This window comes from Ixodes scapularis, unplaced genomic scaffold (assembly GCF_016920785.2).
Source record: "Ixodes scapularis isolate PalLabHiFi unplaced genomic scaffold, ASM1692078v2 PGA_scaffold2__306_contigs__length_199485367, whole genome shotgun sequence".
Lineage (NCBI taxonomy): Eukaryota > Metazoa > Arthropoda > Arachnida > Ixodida > Ixodidae > Ixodes > Ixodes scapularis.
In genome coordinates this window covers 165,619,780-165,634,153 of record NW_024609857.1, presented here as the reverse complement: position 1 = coordinate 165,634,153, position 14,374 = coordinate 165,619,780, and the positions used below count along the sequence as shown (strand labels likewise).

Sequence of the window (14,374 nt, the reverse complement as noted above, 5' to 3'; positions counted from 1 at the left end):
GCTCCTAAGGCAGTTTCCCGACTGAGTTGCTCTAGTAACGTTGGCTCTGGGGGATTCACTCTCTAATGCAATTCAGAGATGCTAGTACAGTGATGCGATTGGCCTAAGCCGTTTCGAAGCACCTTTCGGAGCAGCCGAAACACTGTTTTGGAGCAGCAAAAGTCGCCTTCGGAGCAGCCAAGACAGTGTTTTGGAGCAGAAAAAGTGGCTTTTGGAGCAGAAAAAGTGTTTTTTGGAGCAGATATTCCTAGAAATATAAAAATATTCCTTTTAAGTGCTGGACAAACGAAGGGTGCTTTGCTCGCTGCAATAAACAAATTACGGCCAAGTTAGACCATCTGGGAGTCTTTGAACATGTAACTGAAATGCCAATGACATGACCGATTTCACAATGCTTCAATTAAATTATACATATATATGTACCCATCATAAATAAATATAAACGAAACTGGACATATTAAACCTTATTTGAAAATGACCAGCTTAGTAGTCAATATCGACAGCATTAGGTTGACCAGTCATATAATATATGGAAGCAGTCTTAGGCTGATGAAACACGTAACTACTGCAGTGAAATGCGAAATTGTACACAAGACAAGAGTGCATTACGACTAGCGGGTGTTTTTTTGTTTTTTTTGCTTTTCGTAATTCTTAGCAAGGCTGCTGCAAACCTCGCCTTGCCTTTGGCTAGTAATGAATGTCCACATGCAATGCCTCCAAAGAGACATTGAGACATCTCACAAGTGTATACAGTATAGACCACTTACAACGTAACCGCTTATAGTGCAGGACCGGGTATAACGCGGTTTTTTTAAACCACCGGTTCGCCTCCCATAGAACTCCGTGTAATTACATACCGCTTAAAACGCAGGCGCGCGACGGGAAATACCGGTTATAGTGCGGTTTCTGGCACAGCCCGCCGACCGCGCCGATGACCGGAGCAGCGAGCACGCTTGCCTGTGCGACACTAGATAACGGCGCTGACGGCGCGAGCCGCAAGCGTTGCGCAAGCGGCACTCGCGGGGCAAGGAGGGTGCTCGAAGAAGCGGGAGAAGCGAAGAGAGAGGCTTCAGTTGCCCTAGCGACGAAGGGACGCACGCACGTGTCGTTCACGTGCGTGCGTCCCTCCACTGCGTTGGAAACCAACAACCGCAACGACAGGAGGAGTGTTCGCGCGCGTTGCATGCTCGGCGCGGGCCGGCTGCTTCTATCCGCGAACAAGGCGTCGGTTGTGATCAACGTTGTGATCGTCGTCCCGCGTAAAAGCGCTATCCTTGACTGTGAATTTTCGTCGTGTGTCGCTATGATAACCCGGCACGTATTAGAAGAGAAGATCCACCTACTCGAGCGGCGATGTCGTGGCGCCGCTCTCAAGTCGGCAGAAACGCCCGTGTCGTCGTGTTTGTTTACTTCGACTACAGTGGTGCTTTCTAAGCATTTGTGTCCTCGAACATCGCCCGGATTTCTTATTTGGGGCATTTCATGCGTGTGCTCAAGTGCAAGGTATTACTGGCGCGTACCGTATAAAGGATGCGAATTTTCACGCGTTTTTATCTCCGGAGAAAAGTGATTAGGGTTAGCAATCCTGAACGCTCGCAACGTCCGTCCGCAACCCGCGACGCCGCTAAGAGGCTGCGCCAGGCAAAAGCCGCTCATTTGTTTCAAAATGTGTGACACACTTGAGAGAGAAGTGTACTAGTCTGGTGAAATAAAGACTTTCCTCAAACTAAGCTTTATTTTTTCATCTAACATAGAAATAAATTCTTTTACAAAGGTAAGTTGTCTGATGGCATGTATTTTGGCCTGAAAAATTGATGTTTTGGTTATAGTGCGGTACCGCTTATAGTGCGGATTTTCGCGACTCCCGCGACATACGTTATATGCGGTCTACACTGTACATACATTGCTAAGGCCATTGCCGAGCAATTCCGAAAAACCGCTCGCCAACGTTTTACTGGATCCCGACGTGCCAGATTTTCGTCAAAAGTAAGCAAACGTAAAACAATGAATTGCAAGCATCCCAGAGGGTGCCTCTGCCGTGCATTCATGTCCGCATGCACATGAGGGCAACTTCTGCAAGCTTGCAGCTGCACGTGCTTCGTCGCGCGAGCGGAGATGGCTGTTCGATCGAAAAAAAAACATGACTCTATGCTCCGTCACCAACTGGTTTCCGAAATTGTATGCAAAGTAAAATGTAACTGTCCAGCATATATACGACAAAAAACGCACCCGTATTCACCAGGCGCGAGTAGCGCCTGTTTAACCACTGACTAGTGACGTCATCGACTAAAATTATCACGTGGCAAGCGATAGTCGACGCTAGGTGAGCGCTTGGTTTTCAACGGTCGTGTTTAGGGAATAGTCGCCCCGCGCGACTGAGGAGTCGACTGACAAATCTTAGTGATAGGGTAGGGCTAGTTTAACCCGTGTTTAGCGGGTGACTAGCGACTCAGTGCCATGGCCAACGCGTATAGCACCGCTGACCGCCAGCGCTAACGAACCCCTTACTCTCTCGGAACCCTGGGGGCACATCTAGAAAGAATTGGAGAAGCAAATAATGCGTAAATAGCCATGTTCAGTGGACCGAGATACCGCTAAAGAGATCTCAGCAGGGCGCTGGACGACAAGAAAAAACATGTTTACCGGCGCTTTCATATTTGTTTATGTCGCTGGCAATGCGGCTTCCGTGTTTCTCCCTGGTGTTGTTTTTAAATTTTTCTTTGTAAAACTGTCTCGGACAACATGTCTCTCATTGTAACTTTCTTTTTTCCTGATAAACATTTAAAGTTTAGTTTTTATACGAAACAATACCCATTTATGCAGTTGCGTTGAAATATGCATATCCGTGTCCTATCTTTTTACGTATCTTCCGCTTGTTAGTTCTGAATAGATAGTCACCCGCTCGCTTCGCGCTCGTGAATATTGCAGAACATAATCTGCTCGTTAGACGCGTATTTCTCGTTTAGCTCGCGACTACTTAGTCGTGCTACTAACCTTAGAATGGCGCTGGTTAGTCGTGCCTGGTGAATACAGGTGACAGAAGCTAAACAAGCTAAACACACGGGAAAGAAGAACCTGAGCGCATCGATGCACAACATCGCGAGCCATGGGGTCAAAAATTTCTTGGAGCGCTTTGTGCAACGGCTGAACTCAAGACAAGCAAGCGCGCTGTGCGGGTTCAGCGTGCAGACATTGCATTCTTTGCTTTAGCTCAGCTCTCTTCAACTTTCTTTTGCTGCAGATTTTTCACGTACCGGGGTCTTTCTGAAAAGAAAGCCCACCGAGAGAAACCTAGGTAATCAATACTTCGACACAGCAGTATTTGAGTTAAGAAAAATTTTTGTAGTAGAGTATGATTTAAACAACAGGAATGTTGATGAACATGCGGCGGTCTTTACGTTACAGTTTAGAAACCGCCATACCTTCAGTGACGTGGGGACGGCAACATTCGAGTTCGCGCGACCACGGTGACTGGCAGACAGGGACAAAATATAGTTTTCCCACGGCCTTTGATTTCAGGAGCGAGTGCTTCAGCTCATAAAGTAACTCGCACCGCGCAAAAACGTGGTTTCGTTTCACAGCATGGCGGCATGGCTGGTATCCGGCACACTTGCGTCGGAGCGTACGCACAAGCCAGCGTCTACAGTTGAAACAATTTAAAAAAGCCGACGGACGAAACCCACGAGACGACGAGCGCGCGAAACGAGAGACGGCGGGAAAAACCATGTAAGACCGGACGGACAATTGATGCAGAGTACTTTCTGTCGGGCGGACGCTTGCGCCACCTAGCTCACGCATGCTCAATTACAGCATTCAGTTTAGTTTCGGTTTTGAAATGCGACTGAAATTGGTCCTTTGGTGCAGGCTTGGCGCAGATCACCCATATTTCGGCAAAATGTAGCAGCATGTAGCAGGGTTGGGCCCTTGGCGCAGCAATCACATCACTGTAGTATAAGAAGAGTAGACAGAATAACTAAATTGTAAAACTTTTTTGGAGTTTTAATTCTTCAGCAAGATAGTTCTGTCATGGAGACCATACAGATGATGAATGTTCTAACTTAGGGCATACAAAGGTAAGGTATGCAACGCATTTATTATTAGGAGGGGCTAGTATTAAATTGTCCAGGAGAAAGTCAAGTGCGCTGTCTTCCTTACCGATAGTAGGTCTAATGCGGGTGATCCGTGTAAAATTTCTTGTTATATAAAGAAAAACATATTTATAAAACAAGAATGTGCTGATGATGGTATCGTTAATACTGTAGACATAAAAAGATGGTAATGAAAGCTGAGCAAATGTAAGCAATTTGCATTTCTTTATCCTCGAGGACAACAGCCACTATCACACCAACCCGCTATGGATAATAAGGCAGTTTGCAAGGATAAGTGATGATCGCCATCTGTGACAGGAGTAAATTAGTCATCTGTGAAAAGTCAGATAGTGGACGCAACACGAAAAGGATGATAATTGATACAGATTAGGAAAAGAAGCGGTCTGAGCATGTTTTCTAAAGGAATGCCCAATGTTAAGTTGGACTTGGATCACATGAAGTTATTTATAACAGTGCATTGAACTTGATTGGAAAAAAAGTCAGTCAGATTTAGGGGTTTTACGTGCCAAACCTACGACGGGCATCTGGCACGCCCCAGCGGAGGACTGAGGATTAATTTTGACCGCCTGGGGATCTTTTGACGTGCAACCGAAAGCTCGGTTACACGACGCCTTCTCCGCAATAAGCCTCCGTCATATTGTGGGGGCACCTCGGTCGGGATTCGAACCGGCCACCTGGGGATCTGTAGGCCGGCGCTGTCGTCTCAGAGCCACCGAGGCGGCTAACTTGATTGGAAACAAATTAGAAAATCCAGGCAACAATAAAGGGATCAATTGTGACATTGCACGATAAGGTGGTTATGAGACAAGACACCCTGTCAAATGCTTTTGAGAAGTCTAGGAATATACAGTGGTGAAACTGACAAGAGGTGATTTGGAGCAGCTCTTGTAACAGGAAAAAATCGGTTTTGGAGCAGACAATTTTGAGCTTTCATGTCAGAAAGTTTTATACAATCTCTTCGAAAGTTAGTCCATAGAAAAGACTGTAGCTGTTGGAGCATTGGGAGACTGAAGTGTTATGCCCAAAGAGGACCTGGCCTGTACAGATATTTATTTATTTATTTATTGAACAGCCATACGCCAGCAATTTTGTAGAAGTCTCAATTAACCTATTATTAGTACCGATGGCATCTTCAGTCTGTGTTTAACGTAAAAAGATATTTTCGGCTACTTTGTAGCGGGTTTTATTACAGTGACGTAATTGTCACAAATTTAACATCAAACGGACACTTATGGTTGAAAGTGCCTCACATTGCCCTCCCTCGTATTCAACTTGCTGCTGTTCATAGAACAGCTAAGCGGAGCACATAGCTACTCTAACCGATCACGAGTAGCGGTAGCTATTCATTGCGATCGATGTGAGCACCGTTCGCAAAAAAAAAGAAAAAGACGACAACTCTTCATTTGGCATGAGCAAAAATAGATGTTGGGTTTCAAGCAAATTCAAAGTGAATAGTAATAGTTCTTTCGGTCGAATATTTTTTAATTGAATATTGAAGACTTTTTGCACCATTCTCTATGCCTTTTACTACTGTTCCACCATGCTTAAACAAAAATTCAGCTGGACTCACGAAGGTTGTTCCTAATTGCCCACTTATGAGTAGTTAAATTTAATCTAGCTATATTTATAGACTGTAGCCTCAGAACGTCCAGTACCTACAGTGGGATGGCAAGTAAATGACAAATTTGACATAAAATTAAGCCTATAAAGGAGCCTAGCCATACATAATAGAGGGGATTTTAAAAATTTTGTGCCTATATAAAAATATTTTTGTTGATTCTGAATTTAAAAAAAGCACAAACAATAAACAGAGGTTTTTTGAACATTGCTGCCTACAGCCTGTTGTAACTCAAGAAGGTAGGGTGAGGGTACGACGGGCCAGGAAAGAGGAAGCAGATGGAATGCTGGAGAAGAGAGGGGGAAATCTCTCTTAAGGGGAGACACTCACCAGAAAAAAAACTTTCTGCAAAAAAAGTTGATTTTGAAAAATGACATATTTACATCCACCAACATCTAGAGAGTATTCCCAAAAAGTTTGATTAATTTTCACTGTATAGTTCATTTTTTATAAATTATTTTCTGTCCACCAAAGCTAAAGAAAAGTAGGGTTTGGAGCACTTTGAACGCATTTTTCTCTGTTCCACTTTTTGGTATAAATTCCATTTTAGTCAATCTATCGTTTTATAATGGCAAAACAGAGAAAGCTCATTTTTCCCTTTTCCTGACTGAAATTTAATAAGGAGTGCGGCTATGTAACTTTTTTGTCAATTTACGGATGTCTTTTATAAAAAATGTTGACATTTTGTCAAAGACACGGAAGCCCAAAAAGTTTACCAATTTTGCAGAAGAGAAAATTTATAGAAATAAATTATTTTTTAGAAAAAAACATTCCATAGCCGCACCCTCTAGGCATCCTGCTACAAATCTAGCAAATAAAAATCTTGAATATCGCAATAGTTTTCTGACGATAGATTAACTAAACAATGTAGGAGTGTTGCTGATAGAAGCTACTCTAATTTCCTTCTCATTTAACCGACAGACCTGAAATTTGGTTACGCACCCTCTAGCATGACTACCAGCCTACCCTGTAAATTTCATTAATTTTAAGACAAGGGTTCAAAAGTTGACCCCTCTAGGGGGTGTGTCCCCTTAAGTGTTCCGTCTGCTTCCTCTGCCCCGGCCCGTCTTACCTTCACCCTACCTCCTTGACTTGCAACGGACTCTAACATATACCCTTGAATAATAGTCACAGTTAAATTTTGAAGATTTTACTGCAATGTAATATTAACGATCCCAAAACTTTTGTTTTTTTTTGTTTTGTTTTTTTCTTTTAATATACATTAGGCCTGCGCGTGCACCATACTAGTTTGAAGATGTGCTTTTCGCATAAGCGCGCGAATGAGCTGCGGCGAAGCGGGTAGCGAGATCACTGTGTCAGCTTCATGGGTATTGCTTCTCCGCAGTGCAACTGTGTTTGAGGAGAAGCGCACTCAAGGGGGCTAACCCACCGCAATCAACACTTCGAAATGTATGAATATTGCAGTTAATTTTTTAAGCGAATATCACCATATTATTTCAAACTACTATTAGAAAATTAAAATATTCGCGTAGCTCTATTCTTCGCACATACTACTTAGGCATCAAGAAAAAAAAACTACTTTCTTAACTTTCAGTGGCATCGCTTGTCCCGTGCCAGACACTTTCAGTTTCCTTTTCGAGAACTGCTCCCTTTCGGCGCAGACATGACGCAAATTGCGCGCAAATACAGCCCTTAGAGCAGCATGTAGCAGGTTATTCATTCTGGCACAGTTTGGCGCAATTAGCGCAGCAGTTTTACCACTGAATATAGCAACGGTTTGTTGTTTACGTTGCAAATTTAATTGAATGTCATGTATAAATCACAAAAGTTGTATTTTGCATGATAATGTCTTTCTAAATCTGTGCTTATTTTTGTTTAGGAGCATATTAGGCTCAGTGTATCTAATGATGTTTGAAGATATCATGCTGAGTGATATAGAACAATAGTGAGGTGAATTTCTATCTCCGAACCTATGTACCTACTTTTTGTATAACATGTATTAAGTTATGTTAATCGTTTAGTTAACACGTTTTCTGTATACATTTATTACCCTCATTGTTTTCCTGCATCTCCGTCACCATCTGCCAAGCTCTCGGGGCCCGGACCTAGTAAGCCAACAAAGATTGGCTTTTTTGTCCGTGGTTTCGACATCTGTACTTGCAGATGCAATAAATGATTTGATTTAATGTACAGGGATTACATGGCTGATTTTTAAAAAGGCCCTGCAAGGACTTTTGTACTGGTTTTTAATTTGCACCGAACCTGAGTGCACTGAATGTCGTATCTTAATGAAACTGTTCTTTTCACGAATTTTACTTTATTTTAAAAGATATAGGCAAATTAAAAATACAAAAACAAGCACAAAAACCCTCTTTCATGACGTCCTCGTCGCTTGAGTGGTCGTGAACTAGAGCAGGATTAGTGAGCTCAACAAGCACACACGGCTGCCGCACTGCGTGTCGATGGCTCGAGAGGGCGCCACTAAAGCATGTTCCGGCTAGGCTGTATGAAGCGGGCGGCCAGGGTGGCTCGCACTGCACTTGCTGCACGATTAAACACTGATTCGGCATGACACTTCATTGGCCACCAACGATAGCAAACACGAGTTAAAAATCAGTTCAGAAAGGCAGCCACTTCGCGCTACCATACCACCAAACGGCCAAATCGCAAGCCAAATCTGCTCGCCAAAGGCCTTCGAAACGCTCGGAACCAGTCGGATCCTCGAACCGTATACGACCGCAGCGCCGCCACGTACATCGGAGACCTTTCTACACTCGCCGCTCATCGGTGCCTGACCCCACTACCCCTCTAGTATGCGCCGCCTTTTCCACCGATTGGTGGTGGATATGTCGACGAGTCATTTCTTGTTTCCGTCTTTATAAACTGCATTTGTTTATTTTCTGATCTAAAATACTGAACAAAAAGTACTTTCATAAATATCTGAAACGGTTCGCGCCACTTATATTTTGTATTTCGACTAAAAAGAAGCTTTTAGCGGGTCTGACCAGTAGACTACACAAATTGCGCGCTTTCGGCACCGCAGGTCGCCCCCGTAGGTGGAGGAGGTTTCCACATCGTCCGGTTAAAATATAACGCACTGGTATTTAGTTACTCTCTCCGTGCCCGCTGCCTCGCCCGAACCCCAATAGATTTGGAAATCGCAAAGAAGGTAGACGCTTAAATATGATTGCAGGGCCCCTTTAAGTCAAGAGGTATGCTACCAGAGGAGTGATTCTCGATAGATGTCAGTTAGAACCAGAAATTCTATATGGCTTGGTGTTTTCCATGACTGCAATTTTATGTGGTTGCCACCAGAACTTGTGGAAAGTTCCAGATCTTCAATGGCTAAGGATGTATATCTAACAATTATATTCTGCAGATATTAAACAGGGAATCGCCATTATTACACAAATAATTACAATGCTCCAAGAAGTAATTCCACTAAAGAATAAAACTGAACATACCAACAGCCTCCTGTCAGCAGCTTCCATGAGTCTTGGTAGTTTCAAACTGCAACATGTCCTCTAGAAGTGGAGCATAAATGGCTCTGGTCTGTGCCTGGTCTGGTGCTCTAGCTGTCTGAGGGCCATGAGTCCACAGTCACTTGAGCCTTGGTTTCACCCCTCTATTCTTTTACACGGGCCACAAGCTGTAGTACCAGGCTTGCAGTAGAAAAGAAACTGAAGGTGTTAAAGATGCACTGCTGAAAAGACAAGGCACAAAAAAAAACATTAACTACTTAGCTTGAAAGGTGCTAAAAAAGAAAATCATACAGATTTAATTAGAACAAAACTTTGAAGATTCATCTCAACCACCCAGGTATTGTGAACCTAGACTGATCTTGCAGCACAATAAGCCTCAGTCAAATTGCAGGAACCTCAGTCTGGTTTACAACCTAATAACTCGGCATCTTGCCTCAAAGCCAACTTTCAATTAACAGCTAATACATTAAACTCTGAAGATACAGCACCAATAAGAGATGAGCATGGTCATGACAGCCTGCTTGACTTACAGTGTCAAGTTAAGGGTTAATCAATGAAACTATTCTCCTATGCCCTTGAAAACTGTGGTCGAGACAAACGTTACAACCAAAAAGATACTTCAAGTAGCTGTCAGCATGCGCTGGACAAGCAGAAGTGTCAAGGGAAGGTTGAAAGGGCCACAGGAAAGCACTGGCTTCCCAAACCTTAGATCCGCCACCCGAAAAACACCCTACTTTCACAGGGAGGAGGGAGCTAGCCTTGTGGCTACAATTTCAGCTATCTGCTCACGTGATAGGGACAGTATACCCAACCTCAACATCAGATTGGACATAGACTGAAGGTTCAGTTGACCGACTGCTTACAAAGCAAATTGCACGGACCAGAGGAGCCTGCTTTAGTATGTTGGTCAGCGACTGTGTGCTGAAAAATTAACAAATAGGGAAGGGTCATGCTAATGCAGTGCTTATATCTGTAGTGAGTTTGAAAGAAAAAGATTATGCACGTAAAATGCTTTCAACAGGCTTGTGAATGTGCATTAAAAATTTGCATAAAGATGTTGGCCTGAACTAGGTTTCGGTCGGTGCTGCTTCGATTGCTCACAACTGATCTCATTCCAGGGGTAGTGATTAACAGAAATAAAACAGGCACAAAGGCTGTTTCACATACTTGTGACTGCTTCTGGCTGGAGAGGTTAAAAGACTGGCTTTAAACCTCTATAAATGGTTATGACTGCCGTGCCGGTTGTAGGCAGTTGCAAGTGTGTGAACCATGCCTGCTTTCTTCTGCAGTAATACACTGCACAAGGAAACTTATTGTATGTTTCTATAGTTGCAACACAAGAATGCGGTGAGACTGGAGTATTCAAGTTTTAGTGCGGTGAATCACAGTTTGCTCTTCTATTTAGGCCTGCAAGAATGATGTCCTGGGAATAATAACAACATCAAGCCTATACAAACAAAAACACCTACCTGCTTCCAATCATACTTTGAAAAGACCTTGTTTTTTAAGGCATGGCCAATAAAAGAAAAAGCTGATGGCCATAGAGAATCTTCTGTCACAGGAATAACACTACATACTGCCATATATGTCAGGATAGACCATATCCCAAATTAATCATGCACAAAAGAGAATGCTGAGAATGTATGAACATACACTGCATGTGCTGGTGTCTGCAAGCGAATCTGTTCAAAGGTAAAAATCTAAAATAAATAGCACATTGCACACACATTCCTCGAAACCCTATTTTGGTTTTTTGCCTCGAATCCTTTATGCAGAGAAGGCAAGCGTGTGCAGCATGTGTACCTACGTTTCCAGCATTCCTCTTCGTGCTTGGGTAATTAGCAAAAAGTCTATTGCTGAAGTTGTGTCAAATGTGTGTCCAAGCAACACACTGTGGTCGTTGCAGACATCGTGGTTGCAACGGATGCTGTCAAAGCTACAGCTCCTGATGCAAATTTCTGAAAGGGCCATTAGAGGCAAGCACACATGTCAAAAAGTCGGTGAGAGGGGCAACTTACCGGTGAAATTCCGCTGCCTCAAAGAATCATGACCACCTGTGACATCTTTGGGCGATAGTAGCTCCTGTGGTGCTATTAGAAAATAAGATGGATTGTTAGGTACAAATCTTCTAATACTCAGAATTTAAAAAATAACTATCAATTGAGTACAGAACCCTCAGATGCGTCTGCTATATAAATGCTTGTGCAGCGAGAGCACATTCGAAAAATGCGACCTCCTGCTGAAAATAACAATGTATGTATGCTTTACATGCAGCATTTCTTTGCAGAGCTGGTGGTTGCATATTATCACTGTTCTCGAACTTCCACTTCTATGGTGCACAACCACGTGTTCTATGTTGAAATAGAACACAGGGCTCTCAAACCAATAAGTGTTTTCACGACAATGTCATACCTACAAGTGTTCATTCTGTTGTTTGTTTGTTTTTTCCTGTTTTTATCTCTGAGACATATGATAGTTATCTCTTCGCTGTTTTTGTAGCTCGCTTTGTCAAGAAGATGAAAGAGAATACCTTGTCAAGCAAACAACTGTTGGCTTTTTGTCTGCCTCCCAGCATTTGTACTTGTACAGGTGCAAATAAATTGATTAATTGATTGATTGAACTAACACAAAACGTACGTGCAACAATCTAATTCATTCCCTATAATCAAACAACAGAATTCACGTTTAAAAACAATATAGGTGCCTTCACTAAGGGAAGAGAAAGGTAAAATGTAGGCTTCGAAAAGCAAACATATTGTAGCCAATGGTGTCATGTCACTTGACACTCAGCAGACTACTTCCCGCTGCATATGCTTGCTGTTGGCATAGGCACATAGCCCCCTGCTTCTCTCATTCACTGTCCTCTCCCCCTCCCTCTTTGTGTCACGCCCTCATGGAGCTTTGGGAAGCAACTTGAAGCCAATATATATTTTGTTGCAAGTTAAAAGCCTGGGTCATCTGTATTATATTTTATGTCCCTCTTTTCTTGCCCAGTTTTGTCGCTAGACTGGCCACGCGACAATCAAATGCAGGCACACTTACTGCTCCCTCTCTTAAATCTAGGCTCTCTCCATCATCTCCGCCGGCATGTTGTCGTTAGCGCTCCGAACGCCTCTATCGGCATGCCACAACGGCTTCTCCGCGTGCAATGCGGTAAAGCTGCTTCCCAGATAAGGAGCGGAGAGCAGACGACGGCCTTTCCCGCACCTTCTACTGCCTGTTTTGGGTGCCTTCTTGGTCGTGACAGTAAGGTGCGGCGGTCTGAGACTTAGGGCCAGTTGCACCAATGCAGCTTAACACAAATCAGAGCTTAGCAGGGAACCTAAGCCGAGTTTTGGTTTTGTTCTGTTGCACCAAAATCACTTATCGCTAAACCTAGCACTAAACCATGCCTATCGTGAGCGCTCAACATCGGGTACTTTACTTGGTCGTTTCTTAGTCCTGGATTTAAAACATGCCGGCTGGTTTGTGGCGGTCTACACGGTGGACGAAATTGGTTGTACAAAGTGTTTTAGGCTACAGCAGCGTGAGAGCCTCAACAGAATGACCTTCGATTGCGACAGATGCAAAATATTATGTGAAGTGTTTATCGACCCGTTTTCAAGTTGACTTTCCAGTCTCAGTGTGTGTTAGCCCTAACCAGGGAAGGTATGCAGATGTGGGGCTCACGCATGGCTCACATCCATCTTCCCATTGGTTTTTATTTCAGCGTGCTTATTCGTATGCAGTTATTTGCGCATATCTGTAACGTATTGCTATTTACAACCTTGTTTATCTTAGAGCGCAGCTCTTAGGCACCCGTTTCCGGCTTGAGTGGAGTCGGCGTAACCGCACGGTGCATTATGGAGCACTACCCATGATGCAATGCGCAGGGAGGAGAATGAGGGGGAGGGAAGGAAGGAGGAGGAGGGGGAAGAGAAGGAAGGAGGGGAGGAGAGAGGAGCTTGAAGGATGAGGTGAGGGGGAGGTGAAAGAGGATGAGGAGGAGGGGAGGAGTAGCAGGGAGGATGAGTGGGTGAGGAGGAGCAGGGAGAGGGGGTATACCCTCCCCTCAGTACCCTTCCCTCGTCTTCTTTAAGAGCTGTGCTCTAATTCGGCGTTACAGGGTGTTGTAAACGTCAGATTTTTACTTTCAACGCATTTCCTTTTTTCCAATCAGCGCGTTGAATAGCGGAAGTGCACGATCTCGGCGATCAGCCGATTGTAGCCCCATTCTTCCGTTCTCATTAAATTGCGGTGAACAACGCATTTAGACAATAATGCAACGAAAAGGCTTTTTTTTTTTTTTAGTGTTGGGACAATTTTTAAGAGAAGTTTCTTTGTCTCCCGAGTAAAATCTTAGCTTCGGAAAACTGTGTCGTTCTACAGTCGAAACTTATCTGGTGACCGCACTTTGTAGCGGCAACAAGAAATCCTAACGACTAAGATGCGAGATTTGCTCAGCACTGTATTAGGGCAGGCTGTGGCGGGTGGTGCGAAGAGATGACTGTTCTCATAGACACAATGTGATGACCTAGTATGAGTTTTCATACTTCAAAGACCGCCACCGCCTTACGTTCAACTAGGGAGACAGGCAGTGTACTGTGCCACAGCTCACACGCCATGCCCCTCTGGGTACAGATGTTACAACATGTTCTGCAATACCGTAGAAGCTAATAATCGTTCAGTAATTGTATTTGCACTTCGATATATTTAAATTGTTGTCAAAATTGAATACAATATTTACTTTTATTTTTGGGGTGCACTTTGTTGCAATGCACATAAGTTGTGTGGTGAAGTAGGCATCATGAAAATACCCAGTATTTCTGTTTTCTGGCTGCACTTGGAAATTTTTTATACAAACATGTATGGTTAAATTATCCTTGGCAAGCAACTGGACCCCAGCCCTAGACTCAAGCCTTGCTTATTCGAGCATCTGCTCATCTAATTTCTTAAGGAAATAATTCAGGTACTAACAAAAACATGAAATGCTTATGAAGGCTGATCGGGAATCTGAATGGTTTATTTTGGAAAATCATGTAGGTCATAAATGACCTAAGCTTAATGTGATAATCCTAGTGTTGGTTTTCATGATTGAGATCTGAGGCAGAGCAGGTGAAATAGAAAAGAAACTTTGTACAATGTCTAGGTCTAAGGCACAGCTTGTATTTGTTTGCTAAAAGACAGAACTAACAGACACTTAGAAAAACCCTCAACACCTAGGC

At 43.5% G+C, this 14,374-nt stretch overlaps 1 long non-coding RNA gene across 4 annotated transcripts in view; it reads right to left on the bottom strand.

The window, feature by feature from the left end:
- The window catches only part of LOC121836838, a 67,377-nt gene that overhangs the window by 22,541 nt on the left and 30,462 nt on the right, over window positions 1–14,374 (bottom strand). For all 4 annotated transcript variants that reach the window (XR_006078025.1, XR_006078024.1, XR_006078026.1 and 1 more), the window contains 2 exons: window positions 11,189–11,260; window positions 9,153–9,391 (listed from right to left, as the gene is read on the bottom strand). This is a non-coding gene — a long non-coding RNA (uncharacterized LOC121836838). The remainder of the gene's footprint in view (window positions 1–9,152; window positions 9,392–11,188; window positions 11,261–14,374) is intronic.